Raw genomic sequence first — 16,611 nt, 5'->3', positions numbered from 1 at the left:
TGTAGCTATTGTGAAAATAAACATTGTGTCTGTCTGATTTCATTGTGTGTATGTATACTCACATATATGTATATATAGAGATACATGTATACATTACTAAGGACAAACTTGGTGAAATTGAAAGAGTACTGAAATGGAAATCAGGAGGCCATTTGGATAAGATTCTGGGTCTCTCATTTACTACCTGTGTTATGTTAGGCAAATAATTTAACTTTTTTTGGTTTCGGGTTCCTCATTTATAAAATTAGAACCTTGAATCAAATGGATTCCAATTCTAAACCATGTGATCCTACCTTTACTTATCTCTGTCTCTTTCTAGTTTAATCATTCAATGAATTGTAAGCACTTTGAAGGCAGGGACTATTTCATTTTTATCTTTATACCTGCCTGGCATAATTGAGGAGCTTAATAAATGTGTATTTATTGATGCGATGAGTGAGTCAGTGTCCGTGATGTGGTTAAAATGGTCATGGGATTAGAATCAGAGGAACTGATTGGTGTCCTGTATCTGTTAGTAAATGTATCTCCTTGGAAAGCTTATGTCACCTTTTGGTTTTAGTTTCCTCAACTATAAAATGAAAGCTTAGATTAAATGATCCTCCACATTTATTCCTACTCTAAGACTATGCTTATATACCATATTACAGTGGGAAAAATATTTGAACTTAGAGGAAAAAGATCTAGATTTGACTCCAGGGTCCACCAGTTCCTAGTTCTAGCTTTGGGCAAATCACATACTACCTTTGCACCTCAGTGTTGTCATCTGTAAGATGGGAATTAAAAGTTTCTACAGCTCTGAAGAGCTCTTGTGAGGATCACAGAACATCATAAATAAGAAAATGCAGTATAAAGATTCCTACTCATTAATATACTATTCCTCTTGGAAAAGCTCTTTAAGATCAGCCTATACTAGACCCACTATTTCATTTATTCTCTCACATTCTTTTAAAAATTCCTACAGAATTGAAAAAAAAAAACCAGGGCACTGGGTAAACAATGCATATTTCTTGCTTTGCCTGCGATTTCACTCTTGTGTAAAGAATTAATGAGGCACAGCTCACAGATTGATGTTCACGTTTATTAGTTTTTGTTCTTTTGCTAAACACATACTGTATAATCTTTGATAATCGCCCAAGTTATTGAAAAAGAGTTTGCACAGCTTTAATATTATTTGCCTATTAATCTGTGACAAACCATAAAATTTCCTATTTTCACTGTGACTGCCCCCTGAAATGTGCCTGCTTTGTCTCTTCTTTAAGCAGCACTATATTCATGGCTGTAAGTAGTCTGTAGAAACACTGTTTGGGGCATGTACACCTGGGGTCCTTTTCACGTGAGAGTCCATAAGGGATCTGGATATTTTGTACTCTATTCTGTCCACATGCCCCAGCCTTGACCTTGAGGAACTACCTCTGGTTGCCTATTCAATTCTGGCCTTTCATATGAGACATCAACCATTATGACACCTCCTACCAATGGGTTTTCACCTAAGATGATTCTATCAGGGCAGTAAGAACAAAACACTGTCCCTGATTCGTAGTAAAAGGTTCTCCTTGCTCATCAAAGCACCATAGTCTTTAATGACTTTAAAATACTGGTCTGGAGACCATTTGGGTACCTAGAGATAAAAAAGACCCGTAATCAAGCAGTAAGGTGCATCCAGAAAGGTGGTAGACTAGGGATCAGAGATCTGATTTTTGGGACAAGAGATCTGATTTGAAATCTAGTTCTGATCCATACCAATACCTCTGTGACTTGAGCAAGTCACTTAACCTTTTCAAGTCTCACTTACCTCATTTCTAAAATTTAAGGTTAGGGCTAACTGACATTTGAGGTTCTTTCCAGCTCTCAATCCATAACCCTATGAAAGCCACTGGGAATCTATTAAATGAAAAATAGTATTTTCCTCTAAAGAGAAACATGTAAGTCAATGACAACCTTCCCATTCCCCATTCTTTTACTCTACAGTTTCATCTCTTCCATGAGGCCTTTAACAATTACACCAGTCCACAGGAATCCCTTCTCTAAACTCTCAGAACACGTTGCCTTTCAAAAAGAAAAAAAAAAAAACTGCTATCTCAATCCTGACCATCTGGAATTAGCCCCTCATTTTTTCACATGAGAAAACTGAGAACCAGAAAGTCAAAAAGATTTGCCCAAGATGACATATCCAGTTTATAGAAAACACTAGAAAACAAGCGTCTTGGCTCCCACTGCACTGTTCATTTGGTGCTTAATCACATATCACTTTCATTATTAATTTATCAGGCATATGCACTTTATCTTTGCAACTAGAATGTAACATTCTTATAGACAGCTATAAGACAGCTCTCCTCAGAGAGAGGGGAGAGAGAGAGAGAGAGAGAGAGAGAGAGAGAGATACAAATTGTCTACAAGGCAATGTCCATAGGCTGGCAAATTTATGCTCCTTTATGATAGGGCAAATAAATTATAAAATAATTATTAAGTACCTACTATGTGAAGACCACTTTGTCCCTAGAGAAGATAATAAAATAGAGACCTTGCCTTTATGGACCTTGCTTTAGCTAAACTCAGATGAGATGTCCAACTCCAAATCCCTTTTCACTTTCACTATTCCCACAATGACTAAAATAGCCCAGAAGCTATTTGGGCCTATGGGATAATCTACATTGAGAAGTAGGATTTAACATATACACAATATACTCTGATTACCCTATGAAAGCCACTAATACTAAGTACTAAAAGAGTACAACGTGAAGCCCAAGTAAGAAATAGTTAAGGTAGACTTCTTTTGGGAAGTGGCATTTGAGCTGTGGCTTGAAGGTTGGAGCAGATTTCAGCAATGAGTAATAGATGGTAAGGGAGAGCATTCCTGATGTAGGAAGTTTTTTGAATGAGTGCAAAAAGTCAGGAGAGTAAGTGGCATGGAAGGGTTGGAACAGAGAGTAGTTACCTTTGGCTTGGGTCTAAGATAGTGAATAATATGAGATGAGGGCAGAAAGGCATGATAATGTCAGATAATGTCAGAGGATCTTGATGCCTCCCACATGAAGAAATTTAGACTTTCTTTGAAAAACAGTAAAGGGTTCTGGGCAAGGGAATGACATAATTCAAATTGTAAATAAGAAAAATTATTTTGAATATGGTGTGAAGGCTGGATTCATATGGGGAAGGAATTGAAGTGAGGAAACATTAGAAAATGATTACTATCGTTGAAACAGATGATGATGATGATGATGACGACGATGATGACAATCTTAATGGCTTATACTAACCAGACAGTGATGATGGTAGTGAGAATAGAGAGAAAGGGATTAATGTGTGGGAGATCATGGAAGTAGAAATGACAGGACATGTTAAGCGATTGTGCTAGACCAGTTGTGCCTAACATTCTGGGCAAATTCCCAACAGACCACATGGTGGAACTGGCAAGAATAGCACTTTCTAGAATGGGCGATATTATCAAGGGACTATGATCACAATGGGGCAGCCACAGAGCCTGAGTGGGCTTGAGGATAATATAGACTTCAGACCTAAAATATAAACTTCAAGCCTAAATTCCTTCTGTGCTAGTTCAGTTCTTGAGGCAAGAGGAAAAGGGAAAAAGGGTTTCTTATTCTTTATTTTGCCTGTCATCATTATTATCCTATTAGAGCAAAATGCAAATATCACAGCTCAGAGAGCTATATAACTCATCTGAGTTTACCTTAAGCAAATAATAAAAAATGTGGGTCTCTCACAAAGGTTGTATATTATTCTGAAGCAGCATAAAATAGATCAGTTTATTAAATCAGTATAGCTCTTTCAACTAATAGCCAGTGAAGAACCAAATGTAGAAAGGCAAAATGCAAGAGGTTAGAAAAGATGGCAATTCACAGGGAAATCATGAATTTTCCCCAAGCCCATATCCATACATCTATGGAGAAACCAATGATAGGTTCTCTGAAATAAAAGTGATTATGTTGTTCCTAAGGAGATAAAGGTGTATATGATGGATTATCCTGACACAGGAAATCCCCCTCCCTAGCAGTGCATATGGGGAAGCCATGTCCCTTCTAAACATTCTGGCCAAGTAATGTAATAGCTTCACATTTTGACCAGGCTGTTCTAAGGCCTGTTCCTAAATTGCCTCAAAAAGGGACAGCAGTTATGATGATTCTCCAATCTGGTAGTAGATGCCTCCGCTAAAAGGAACCATGTATGCTTTGTCCCCTTCAGTATTTCTACCGTCTACAAAGCACATGTTTCAAAATGATTCTGGTGCCACTGTCATGGGATCACAAAATTATAGATATAGACCTGGAAGGGAACTCAGAGGCCACCTTCCTTTGACAAATAAGAAGACCGAATCAGAAAGAGGTTAGGGGACTTTCTTAGGTCATAGAGCTACTAAATGTCCCAGGAAGGGTTTGAACCCAGCTATTCCTGATTCTGATTCCAGTGCCCTGTGACTTAGATTTCCTTTGGCCTAAAATCAATTTTCTTTCTGCTGGACGCTTTGGACCTTGCTAGTAGTAAAGCTTGTACCTTATACACAGGCATGATATCCTACTACCAATCTGGTGTTGTTTCAAGCCAGCTGGGGAGACAAAGCCCAATGCTCTTACTCTGGATAGCTTTCCTGCCTCCTGGATGAAGCCTGAAGTTCTAAAATCAAAGCTTTACTTTAGGCATTTGGCAACCAATAAAAATACATTTTTAAAGGATTTTTTAAAAAATTATCAATCATTTACAACTTCCTTCACTGCTACTATACATATACATATAAATATGCATGTGCATATGCACATGTGCACGTACATCTATATTGGTATGTGCATATATATTAGTTGCATGCGTATATATGTATGTATATATAAATATATACATATAAATATGTGTGCATATTTTTTTACTCATCTATAAAATGAGGAAGTTAGATTAGATCATTTCTCAGGGCTCTTCTAGCTCTAAATCAATGTATAAATGAAAATAATCTGGTAGAAGAATAGACACAAACACAGATAATTATAACATACAATATTACATGATAAGTGGATTAGAAAATAACAAAATAAAAATTCAAGATTGAAATTAAAGAAATCTTCTTGGAGGTGGTGGTATTTACAGTGGTCCAAATCCTGGCTCTCTCATTCCCAGAGGCAGTGTGGAATAGTGAATAGATCATTGGACTTGGAGTCAAGAAGATCTGGGTTCCAATCATGTCTTAGACACTTGATAACATGTTACCTTGGACGTATCACTTTATGCCCCAGTTTCCTCATAAAATGAAGATTTTAGACTCATTTGCCTCTAAACTATAAATCTATGATCCCATGATCCCATGATCATGTGTGATTTGGGCAAATTACTTAATTCTCTGGACCTCAATCTCCTAATTTATAAATTGTAGTTGAATAAGATTATCTCCATGATTCTTTTGGGTCACCATCATAGAATTTCAGAATTGGAAAGGATCTCAGAGGGCAACTATTCCAACTCTACCAGAAAAAGAAAGCTCTCTGAATCATATCTTACAAGGAGTCATATAGCTTTTGCTCCATAGCATAACCAGGGACTGCAAAGAGCATGCACAAAGCATCTATGAATGCTTCCAACTGACCATATGTATCTAGGCAATTCAGGTTTGACAAACTCCATGCAAGCTTCTAGCCAGCCATGGTGATTCAGTGACAAGCTACTTGGGTATTATGGCAGTAACAAAGCCATCTTCTTATTGGCCACTAAGCAGGAAGAGCCAATGACTTTCAAAAGTGAACCTTTAGATCTTTAGAAAGTCAATTTCTCCTCCCTAGGCTCTCTGTCTCTTAAACCTTCCAGGTAAACATTGTATAACTCTGGGACTCCTCAGGAGGGGTGGAAAAAAGCTGACCCTTCTTTACCTTGTAAGCAAGTCAACTGTTCCCATGTGGTAGCTAGAAGAGGAGGACTCCTCTAGTCAAACTTGAGAAAGCTAGGCTTCCGGAGTCCTATTCTGCTTTATATTTCTTTGCCTGATTCTCAGTGACCTATATAGAGATGGATTTGACCAGACTTGGGAGTGACCTTGAGAGTTCATGAGGTCTGGAGGTCCTGGTTCATTGGGTGGAGTTGATTGGAAGCAGGTGGGGATTTCTGTCACCACAAAAGGAGTCTTCTGGCTTCTAAGGGGCAGAACCAAGTTGAAATGTAACTGCCTTGTAAGCTATGTTGCAAATTGTTTTATGTTCTGGTGAGAATTAAGCCTCAAACTCCTGGAAAAATATGGTGATAATTAAAAGTAAAGTCAATGAATCCTGTCTCAAGAGTTTCTGTCAATTCATACTTTTGAGTTGTTTGAGTTTAGCATAAATTACTTTATCCTTTCATTTCCCACCTGACTGCTCACCTAGACCTCATCATAATTTCCAGAAACTCATTTTTCCTGCAAGATCATATGAGTTCTGAAACCCACACCTTCTCTGTACCCCTGACCCTTTAGTCCTTCTCTCACTCTGATTGGTGAAGGAAGATGAACATTGGAAGGTTCCTCTCAGAAACTCTCTTTAAGGAGGAGGTCCAGGGAAGATATCTTGCCATTTCCCATACAGATACAAGACTTCATCATGCTCACACACACACACACACACACACACACACACACACACACACACACACATTGGGTACACTCCTCCTATTCATCTTGGTTTTAATTTCTTCTTATGTGTTGTCTTCCCCATTACATTGTAAACTCCTTCAGAACAAGGACAGTTTTTTTTTATTTGCCTGTCTTTGCATACCTAATGCTTAGCACATATTAGGTGCTTAATAAATGTTTATTGACTGATAGTGTAGGGAACAAATACCTGTCCCATAACTGAATCATACTATACCCTCTACTCTAACCTTTGAAAATATCCTAGTGATAAAATCAAATGTATCTAAACTTAAAAAGCTTTAAATGTTTTTTTTTTTTCTCTATGGAGTTCTGGGTGGGGAAGGAAGAATAACAAGCCAAAATTAGTGAGATTAGTCTGAACCCTCTTCTAAATGGTTGGATTCCACTAAAATTGAATCATCTGGATTCTTTGCATGGTTCAAAAGCAGATGGTATGCTTAGTGCTAAGGAAGGTGGCCAAGTGTCACCATACTCTAGGGTCCAATATTGATTCTTATTGTTAGAACATTGGACCTTGCCTCATATCTGAAAGGTTGGAAAAATAACTGAGTACTTAATCCCTTCTTGGGGGATCTATACATGTTCCGAGTTCACAAGTGTTTACTTGCTTTGTGAACAAAGCCTACATCAGGCATGGTTGGATCTGCATTTGGATTGCCTTATTGGAAGGAATCCTTTGGAGAAAAGAAGGGTATCCCATACTTTGTTGGAATCTTTGGATAGATTTTTATCCAAAACTCCAGCTTGATGACAAGCTATCCCTTGGGAAAAACTATCTGTTGTTGTTCTACATGCTGAAGGAGCTTATAAGCCTTTGAATCCAGGAAAATTTGTTCTTCACTTGAAGGTGAGAGCTAAGTTCCAGTCTACCCCAGATACCTAATCCCTATGGACAGTGAGCCACATGTTCTGGGACTGATTTAAAACTCAAGTTTCATTTTGAGAGGAGTTCAGATTTTCATTTTTATTTTCATTTTCACTTTATTAGTTTGTTTTAGGCTAATTTTCTTTGAAAATAAAATTGCTTCCCCACTTTGGGGAGAATCTTAAAGTAATCCAAAACCTAAACTTCAAGTATGTCTTCCCAGGAGCGCTGAAGTAGGTGAGTCATGAAATGAAGAGTGGGGGAAAAGAGTTTAACTCCTTTTATTAGAAGTTAGGCTTTCCCAGATGGTTAAACAGTTTGAACAAAATGTGTAAAGCCCAAACAGAGAGGCCCCTTAGTGAAGACAGTGAGGGTTCATATGTTTTCAACACCTCCATTGAGGAAGAAGACATTGTCTCCTGGAGCAGAACATTTCACTTCTGAATAGCTCTGATCAAGAAGAAATTATTATTACTTTTTAATATATATCAAGACTAAACTAGCCTTTTCAGTTTTGCTTCATTGCTAACCAATTCCACCCTATAGGGTCAAGCAGAGGAAAAAAAGATTTATTCCTCCCTTACATTGTATCCCTTCAGATACTGGAAGTCAGTGATTGCATGCCCTCAAGTCTTCTTTTCTCTATGCTAAATCTCAATAGTTTCTTCCACCAATTCTCATATAATACGCTATTCAGATTCTTCCTACACCATCCTGGTTGTACTACTCATGATTCTCTCTAGATAACCAATGTTCTTCCTAAAATGTGGTGACCAGAAGTGAACAAAAAACTCCACATGCTATCTGATCAGAATAGGTAGTAGCAGGACTATCTCCTCCCTCATTTTGAACGCTATGGTTCTCAACATAATTGGTGGTCACATTAGCTTTTTTGACTCTTGTTATTGATTCATATTGAGTTTGCACTCTGTTAAATCTCCCAGATGTACTTCAAAAGAATTGCTATTTAGCCACGTGCACCCAATTTTATATTTGTGAACTTTCCTTTTTAATCCAAGTAAAAGATTATTTATTTCTTCCTATTGAATTTAATCTTATTAGATTCAGTCCAATGTTTCTGTCTTCTCAAGGTCTTTCCCCATCTTTTCTCTGTTGTCCAAGTAGATTACCTTCTAGTAGAACGTAAACTCCTAGAAATCAGTGACTATATCACTTTGTATATGTATCCTCAGTTATTAAACTCTACTATTTGCCCATTTCTGATACATGGTAGGGGTTAATAAGTGCTGTAAGTCTATGTGTTGATTGATCCGGTATAGAAGCTATCCCTCCTAACTTCATATCACCTACAAATTTAATAGGCATGCTTTTATGTGAGCCATTGATAAAACTGTGAATAGCACTAAACTAAACCATAGATCCTCTGACATGCACCTGGCAGCTAGGGCTCAGCACAGCTAGAAGAAATGGGGTACAGACCCATCCATATCAGGGGTCTGAAAAATGATTATAAATGAAGGGGCCCCTTACTGGTCTCATACTGTTTGTGAGCATATTCCTGGGAGGCATAGCGCTAAACAATTACTAGACAACATGTATTTGTGCTGTGTGTACATAGGAAGGCCGAATAGAAGGAATGCCTTCGTTGTTATCTGAAAATCTGTCCTTGACTTGGCATTTTTTTTTCTTGCGGGCAACTGAGCGCAATGGTGCTAGACTTGAAATCAGGGAAATTGGGTATGTATCCTACCTTTTACTTAGTGATATAACTCACTTTTTTGCTCTTTGTCACACAGAGCACAGTCTCCCAACACTATGCTTTGTACTGGCTGTCCCTCATGATTGAATGTACTGTCTCCTCTTCTCTACCTCATGGAATTACTAATCACCTTTTAAGTGCAAGGTAAATCAATGAGTGTCAGGAAGCTCTGACTTAAACTATTGAAGGCAAAGAGGAGAATAAGATTTAACTTAAAGACCTGGTGAGATTGAAGAAACAGTGAAAGGTAAAAAAAAAAAAAGTTGGTCTATAGGAACTATGAATGAAAAAGTCAAAGCTGGAGCAGTCATCTCATAGGAGACATAAGGTATGTGATTCCCAGTTCTTTACATAGAGCTTCAGTCTCATTGGAGAAGAATTTCAGTTCCAAATAATGCTTTTCAGCATAATAAAGATGAAATCTCTCAGAAGTATCTGTATCTGCTGGGTTTTGCTACCCAATAGGGTTTGAAAGGGGAAAAGAGAAAAGATAAAGACAGGTAATGCACCCGCTTTGTTGCATAGAAAGAAAGTCTGAGACTTAATTAGACAGATCTTAATGAGTGAAGAGCTGACTGGGCTGTTTTCCTGTGATCTCTGTTTGCTCCTTCTTTTTTATTTTTTGGGGGTGGGGGAGTTGACAAAATAGCATCCTGGTAAGTGAATAGCCAGCTAGTTGGGTCTACAGTGCCCAGAGACAATCAGTCTGATAATCTCTGCAATTCTATAGCTGAACGAAAACTGATATTCCTATTAACAGTGTAATTTACTTTTCTCTTATATGCTTTTTAAGGGTGATTGAATCTGTAAATAATACAACAATTCAAGAACATAAAGAGAAGAGAATTTGCCCAGATAAAGAGTGGTAAGGACCAAAAGATAAACAGTTAGAAGAGAAGCAGCTTTGTGTGGTACACATGCTCCTGAATGAACTAATTGCATCAAAGCCTAAAATCCACATTTTTTGATTACCCTGAGCAGATGAGTTTTTCTCCATGATGCATTTCCCTACCAGATTTCTGTAAGTATGTGCCCACTGTCCCTGTCAGATGTTTCATCCATTGGTTGGCAAGTGACCTAGTTTAATGTAGTGATTATGATGTATTTTTGTTCATATACATGTTTTATTATAAGTAATTATGATATTGTTATTTTGTTTATCTTATTGGTATATATATGGATATATTTTAGATATGAATTTGTTGGCATTAGGAGTGCTAATATATATAGACATTCATCAGTAAGGACTCAGGAGGGAAGTAGTAAGGAAATTCTATTCCTCCCCAACAGGATTACTTCTAGAAACCTGAGAGAGGTTGATTTTAACCACATGGTGTTTTTTTTTCCCCTGGGAACCTAGATTTGTTAATTTGTGAGAAGCAGATGGATTAAGTCATCCTAGAGAATATGTAGGTTCCTATAAGCTATGTAAGAGGTATAAGTTCTTACCTATTGGTGGACAGATGCCCTATTCATCTGTTGTACACAGATGTACTATGTGTGTATGTGTGTTATTATACATATGTTCATATATGCACAAATATATACTCATAGATATTTACACATGTGCTTTTTCCTATTAGAACATGAGCCTGTTTTGGGTAGGGACCACTTCACTATTTTTTTTGTTTCTCTGGCACCTAACAAAGTGCTTAGGTTTTGGTAGGTACTTAATAAGTGTTTATTAATTAACTGATTCTCTATTACAAAATCAAGAATGGAGTGGTTGCTTCACCTCAAGACTCTTGTCATTTCTATCCCACCAGAAAGTTCTTGCTCATGAAAATTTTAGTTACTTAAGGCCCCACCCTTAACTCCATTATACCTATTGCATGCTCTGGATCAAGCTTATTATCTACTTCCTAAACTTGTCACCTATTGCCTTCTTCTGTATTAGTATTTTATGGTATATACTACTATAGCAATATCATTTCATTTCTTCCTCTGTAGTTGTTTATCTGTATGCCCTCCACCTTTTCTTCTCCTTCTAATTCTAGCATTTTCTCGTATGAGTATATCTTCTTAATAAATCACCATCACTCTTGCACCCCCTTTATAAACCCTGATCCTTTTGTATAAGTTATAGGCATCCACAATCATATTCCAGTCATAAGTCTTATCCCAGAAAGTCACAGGGACACCTCTTGCACTAGGGTTTCAAGCTCATCTTGCTCGTTACTCATATTTTGTGTATTTGCATACAGAGATCTGATTGTCAATTCCATTCTTAGCTTTTGTCTCTTATGAATTCCTAAGTATCTTTACTACTATTCTTACGTCCTCAAAGCTACTCTTTATAGTATTGAGTTTGATAAAGATACTTAGTTCCTTTGCTCTCTTTTCCCATTCAGTAATGTACTTTTGAGTAGATTTTCATAGTTCCAGGCAAGTATGTGGGTAAATACATGTACATATATGCATATATGTATACATATATAGATACATATGTATGTGCGCATATACACACTTATTTTTCACTAGCCATTGTTACATACCCTCCATACTTAACTGGAAGTCTACTGTTCTTTCATTTTTAATTTAATTTTAATTTTATTTTTTCTCAATTACATGTAAGGTGATATTCGGACATGTCACTTGGCATTTCAGAATCTGGCTAATGCTATAATAATAAGAACTAGCACTTACATCGCACCTACTATATGCCAGACCCTATGCTAAGTATTTACATATGCATGTGTATGTGTGTGTGTATATGTATATATACATATATATATATATTGTATATATATTATATATATATATACAATCTCATTTAATCCTCACAACAACCATGGGAAGTAGGTATTATGATTTTCATCTTGAAATTGATGAAAGTGAGGGAACTATAGGTTAAGTGACTTGCCTGAGGTAACACTGCTGGTAAGTAGCTGGATTTGAAATAAGACTATAAGTTTCATAGAAGAAGATGTCCTTCATTAATAGAGGAAATTTCCTCACCAGAAAATTCCCTTTATGAATGGATGAAGTGCAGTCCCTCACCAATTACAGACATCACAAAAAAAATCTTCATAACAACCCTTTAGAGAATTAGAGAGATTATTTCCCTCATTTTACACATCAGGACATGGAAATTCAAAGGGGGTATATGTATGGTTAATGTCAGCGGTAAGATTTCAACCCAAATTTCCCTTTATCCCAACTTCTGCACTCTTTTCCACTTTACATGGTGCCCCTGTACTTAGAAGTCTTCAAGAAAGTGTGGATGACTACTTGATTGGAAATTTATAGAAAAAATTCATGTTTTAGGTAAGAAGTACTCTACAACCTTTATGGTACTTTCCAGATCTGAGGAAATAAGACTCTATAACAAACTCTTAAATAAGGCAAACTAAAACAATTATTTGTTTCAAAAGGAGTCCAATTTCTTTTATGCAATTTAAAATTCAAACTATATAAATAAATCACACACTTCTCCAGATAAACAGAATACTGTCATTTCCCCTCACAAAAACATATTGTTTTAAAAACAGAACAGTATAACCTCTCCTGGGACTGGTGGCTAAGCATACATCTATGATCTGTGCCTTCTTTGACTTTAACCATATCTGTATCATGGGGTCCTATGACTTAGGTCCCTATGAGGATCTGTGCCATTAACAGAGCCTAAGTATGGGAAACATAGCTTTATTATATCCAGTTTTCTGTCCAAAGCTTTGTATGAGCAATTATTTATTTTATTAACAAGAATAACAAGACTGATAAAAAGGAGTAGAGTCATACTCTTGATCTGAATAACAGAATTGCCTACTGGGGCTCTGCCTTTTTTATCTTCATTAATGCCAATTAGATATTGAGAGGGATGTATCAGATTGAATTAAAGAATTCTTTATTTTTCTTCCCATTGCCTATGGGTGAAAGTAAATAATTTTTGACAGAGGACATCAATAAGACTCCTTTTTGGAATACTTGACAGCAAAAACTAACTCTTAGTTTGCTTTCCTAAGTCACATGGTGTTTTTTTAGCTGTACAAAGGAAGATCATCCCTGAAAATTCACTTATTAGCAGTATCTGCAGTGCCCAAAGTACATTCTAAAGGAGAATATGCAGTTATGTAAATTTTTCCAATTCAAATGAAAGTTAAAAAGCAAAAGTTGAGGGTTTAATTTGCTAACACTTCATCCAATAGGAAGCTGTTTTCCTCTGCCCCCCCCCCCCTTAATATTTTCCCACTGGAAACAGTATTACTCTGAACAGTGGTTATCATAATATGGGTTAACACATCTGTGCTTCATAGCTTATGGCACCCCAGGGAGTGTTTATCTGTGCTTGGCTTTTATGGCTCAGAGCCCCGTGGGGGGCAGTGCATGCATAATAGCTCCAGAAAGTACCTCCAGTATTTTTTTTTTTTAACACTTAAGACAGTTGCTATCTCTGGTGATGATTACAAGTTGGATAGTATACTGTTCTTTCTCTAAGTGGCTTTCCGCAAATCACTCAGCAGTTCAGAGTACAACATTCTTGGGCAATGAACTGTCTGGCCAGAATGACAGCAATTTTTATGCAAATAAATATATACATATTAACTTTTACTTTCACATCTCACTCGCTATGGGTGTCCAAATCTATTGATGCAATATCATGGAAAAAAAAAAAGAGAGGTTTTTTGGTTTGTTTTTTCCTCCTTGTTTCAGTGGAACAGACCAAAAGAGCATTATGCCTCTTAAACATGTCATGCATTCTTAAGGTTGGGAAGACAGAGCTTGCCCAAGGTGAGGTTTTCCAGGGTAAATAACAGTGGAAAATTTTATCCTTTTGAAAGTTTTAAACTATGACTTCAATTTAACCATTTTAACGGGCCACCCCCTGATGCTCTGTACAAAGTCACAACGTCACTAGTATTTAAGTCATTCCCTAATAGCAGGTCAAGTACTTAAGATGGTGTATTACCTTTAATTTTAGGAGCTTCATCTAGCAGAAATACAGCAGCAATGCACCAAATGGCGCCCCATGGCACCAAAGCAACAAATTGAGAGTTGGCTTATTGTGAACCTATGAGTATGATGATCTTGAAAGTTCCTGAACCATAGGAAGGATACCTTCAGTAGGCCTACTCTGTGTCTTTTCTGTGAGCAATGATGTCATTTATTTACAATAAAGAGAATCAAAATATTTCTATATATGAATAAGGTACTGTTTAGAAAGTCTTTGACACCTCAAATCTCCTCACATTAAATCTGGTTTTCTCTTTTGTTCCTGTATCCTTGCTAAGGCTAGCTCCAATTTGTGTCCTGGATCCTAACCCCTCCTTTCTTCACTGGGATCTTGGTCCTTTCATCATACCTTCTCTCTTTTTGGTTCGTTAATCTCTCTTCATGAATGTCTCATTTTCTGCAGTCTACATACATGCTAGGATTGAGCCTACTATTGAAAAAGTTTTAACTTGACCCCAGAGGGTGCTGGAGTCAGCAACAATGCAGTCCCCAAGAGTTTGTTAAATTTTCAATGTGAACATTTACACCTGAGTCTTCAAACTCTATAAACCAGGACTTGATTTATTGTTTTGTTAATTGTCTAGAGTCTTAGACTTAAGAATGTGTTAATAAAGCAGATTAAACTTATAAGTGTGTCCTGCCTCTCTCCTTGTTAAATATTTGCCAGTGTATCCCTACTTGACCAGTGACATCTCTTTAAGCTATAATCGTATATGCTCCCCCCCTTCCCCGCTACACGCACACTTTCACTTCCAAACTCTATCTTTCTTCACTTATTAACTTCATTTCCTCATATCCTACTCCTCAATCCCTTGGAATATGGCTTTCAACCCAACTACTAGATTGAAACTTTTTCCTTCAAATTTACAAATGGTTCTCTTAATTGATAAATCCATTGATTACCTCTCCCTCCTCCAATATACATTTTCTTTTAAGGGTTTTCATGACACTGTTTTCTCCAAATTCTGCTGCTCTTTCTCTACTCACTCTTTCTTTTGTTGATCTAAATAGCTCCCATGAGTTAAATTATGACCTCTATAGAGGCAAATTCTGAATCTACTTATCAAAGACTGGTCTCTGTTTTGACATTCTAGTCCTGCATCTCCTACTGTCTGCTAGATATTACTACCCATCTGTCCAAGAACCACCTCAAATTCAACATGTCTAACAGAGAATTCATTTTCTACCCCTCCACAAATGCACGCTTCTCCTGAATTTCTCTATTTCTTTTATTTTCTTTTCTCTATTTTTTTGAACTTGAAAAATAAAATTAACATTTGCATAAAGTAGTAGAATAGGGGAAAAAAGATGATTGTTCATGAAACCGCAAATTTATTATGTTCTGCTTGCTATGTCTTTTAAATATATAATAATTACCATGTAAATTTATTTTTCTTTCCTTTTTTCTTCACTCCCTTGAGATGACTACCATTAGACACAAATATGTGTGCGTATATATACATATGCACATATATACATATATGTATAGACATATACATATACATGACATATCTATATAGATATAGAAAATCATTCTAAACATATTTCTATTTGTCAGTTCTTTCTCTGGATGCAGATAGTATCTTTCTTCATATGTCCTTTGGAGTTAATTTGGATATTTATAATAATCAAAATGACCTAGTCACTCAAAGTTGTTCTTAAAACAATATTGTTCTTATTGTATACAATGCTTTCTTGTTTCTGCTCATTTCACTCTTCATTATTTCAAGCAAGTCTGTCCATGTTTTTCTAAGATCATCATCCTTCCAATCATACAGATTTCCCACCTAATAAATATCCTCAGTTCTTCACTCTGACTCTCCATTTCCAATCCATCAACCAGTCCTATTGAACCTATTTCCACAATATCCCATATACTCTGCCCTTTCTCATCACTCACTCAGATACCACTATAGTTCAGTCCTTTGACATCTCTCATCTGTACTTTTGCAATAGACCCCTAATTGGTCTCCCACTCTCCAATCTCTCTTCTCACTGACATGTTTTTTATTGCTATTCTTTGACTGATAAATTGATATTCTTAAAGGACAAGTATGATCATGTCATTGCCTTCCCAAGAAGCTTCAATAGCTTCCTATCACTTCTAAGCTAAAATGTAAACTTCTCCTTTATTAATTTAAAACCTCAGCATTTTGGTTTCAATTTGGTATCTTTCCAGTTTGATTTCACATTATTCACCTTCTTGTTCTCTACCTACAACCAAGATGTTCTGGCCCAGTTGCTGTTTCTTGTACGTGATATTTCATCTCCAACCTCTGTGACTTTGAACAGACTTTCCTTTATGCATGGAATGTTCTTTCTCCTCTTCTCTGTTCAAATATCCACCTCCTAAAGGAGGCTCGAAACTGTCTAATTTTTTTGTGCTCTCCCCACCCCATTCCCAAACTTATCATGTAATTATAGGTAAGCAATATATATATATATATACATATA

This window comes from Vombatus ursinus, unplaced genomic scaffold, assembly GCF_900497805.2.
Source record: "Vombatus ursinus unplaced genomic scaffold, bare-nosed wombat genome assembly UNPS02014791.1, whole genome shotgun sequence".
Lineage (NCBI taxonomy): Eukaryota > Metazoa > Chordata > Mammalia > Diprotodontia > Vombatidae > Vombatus > Vombatus ursinus.
Note: the sequence above shows the minus strand (reverse complement) of the source record.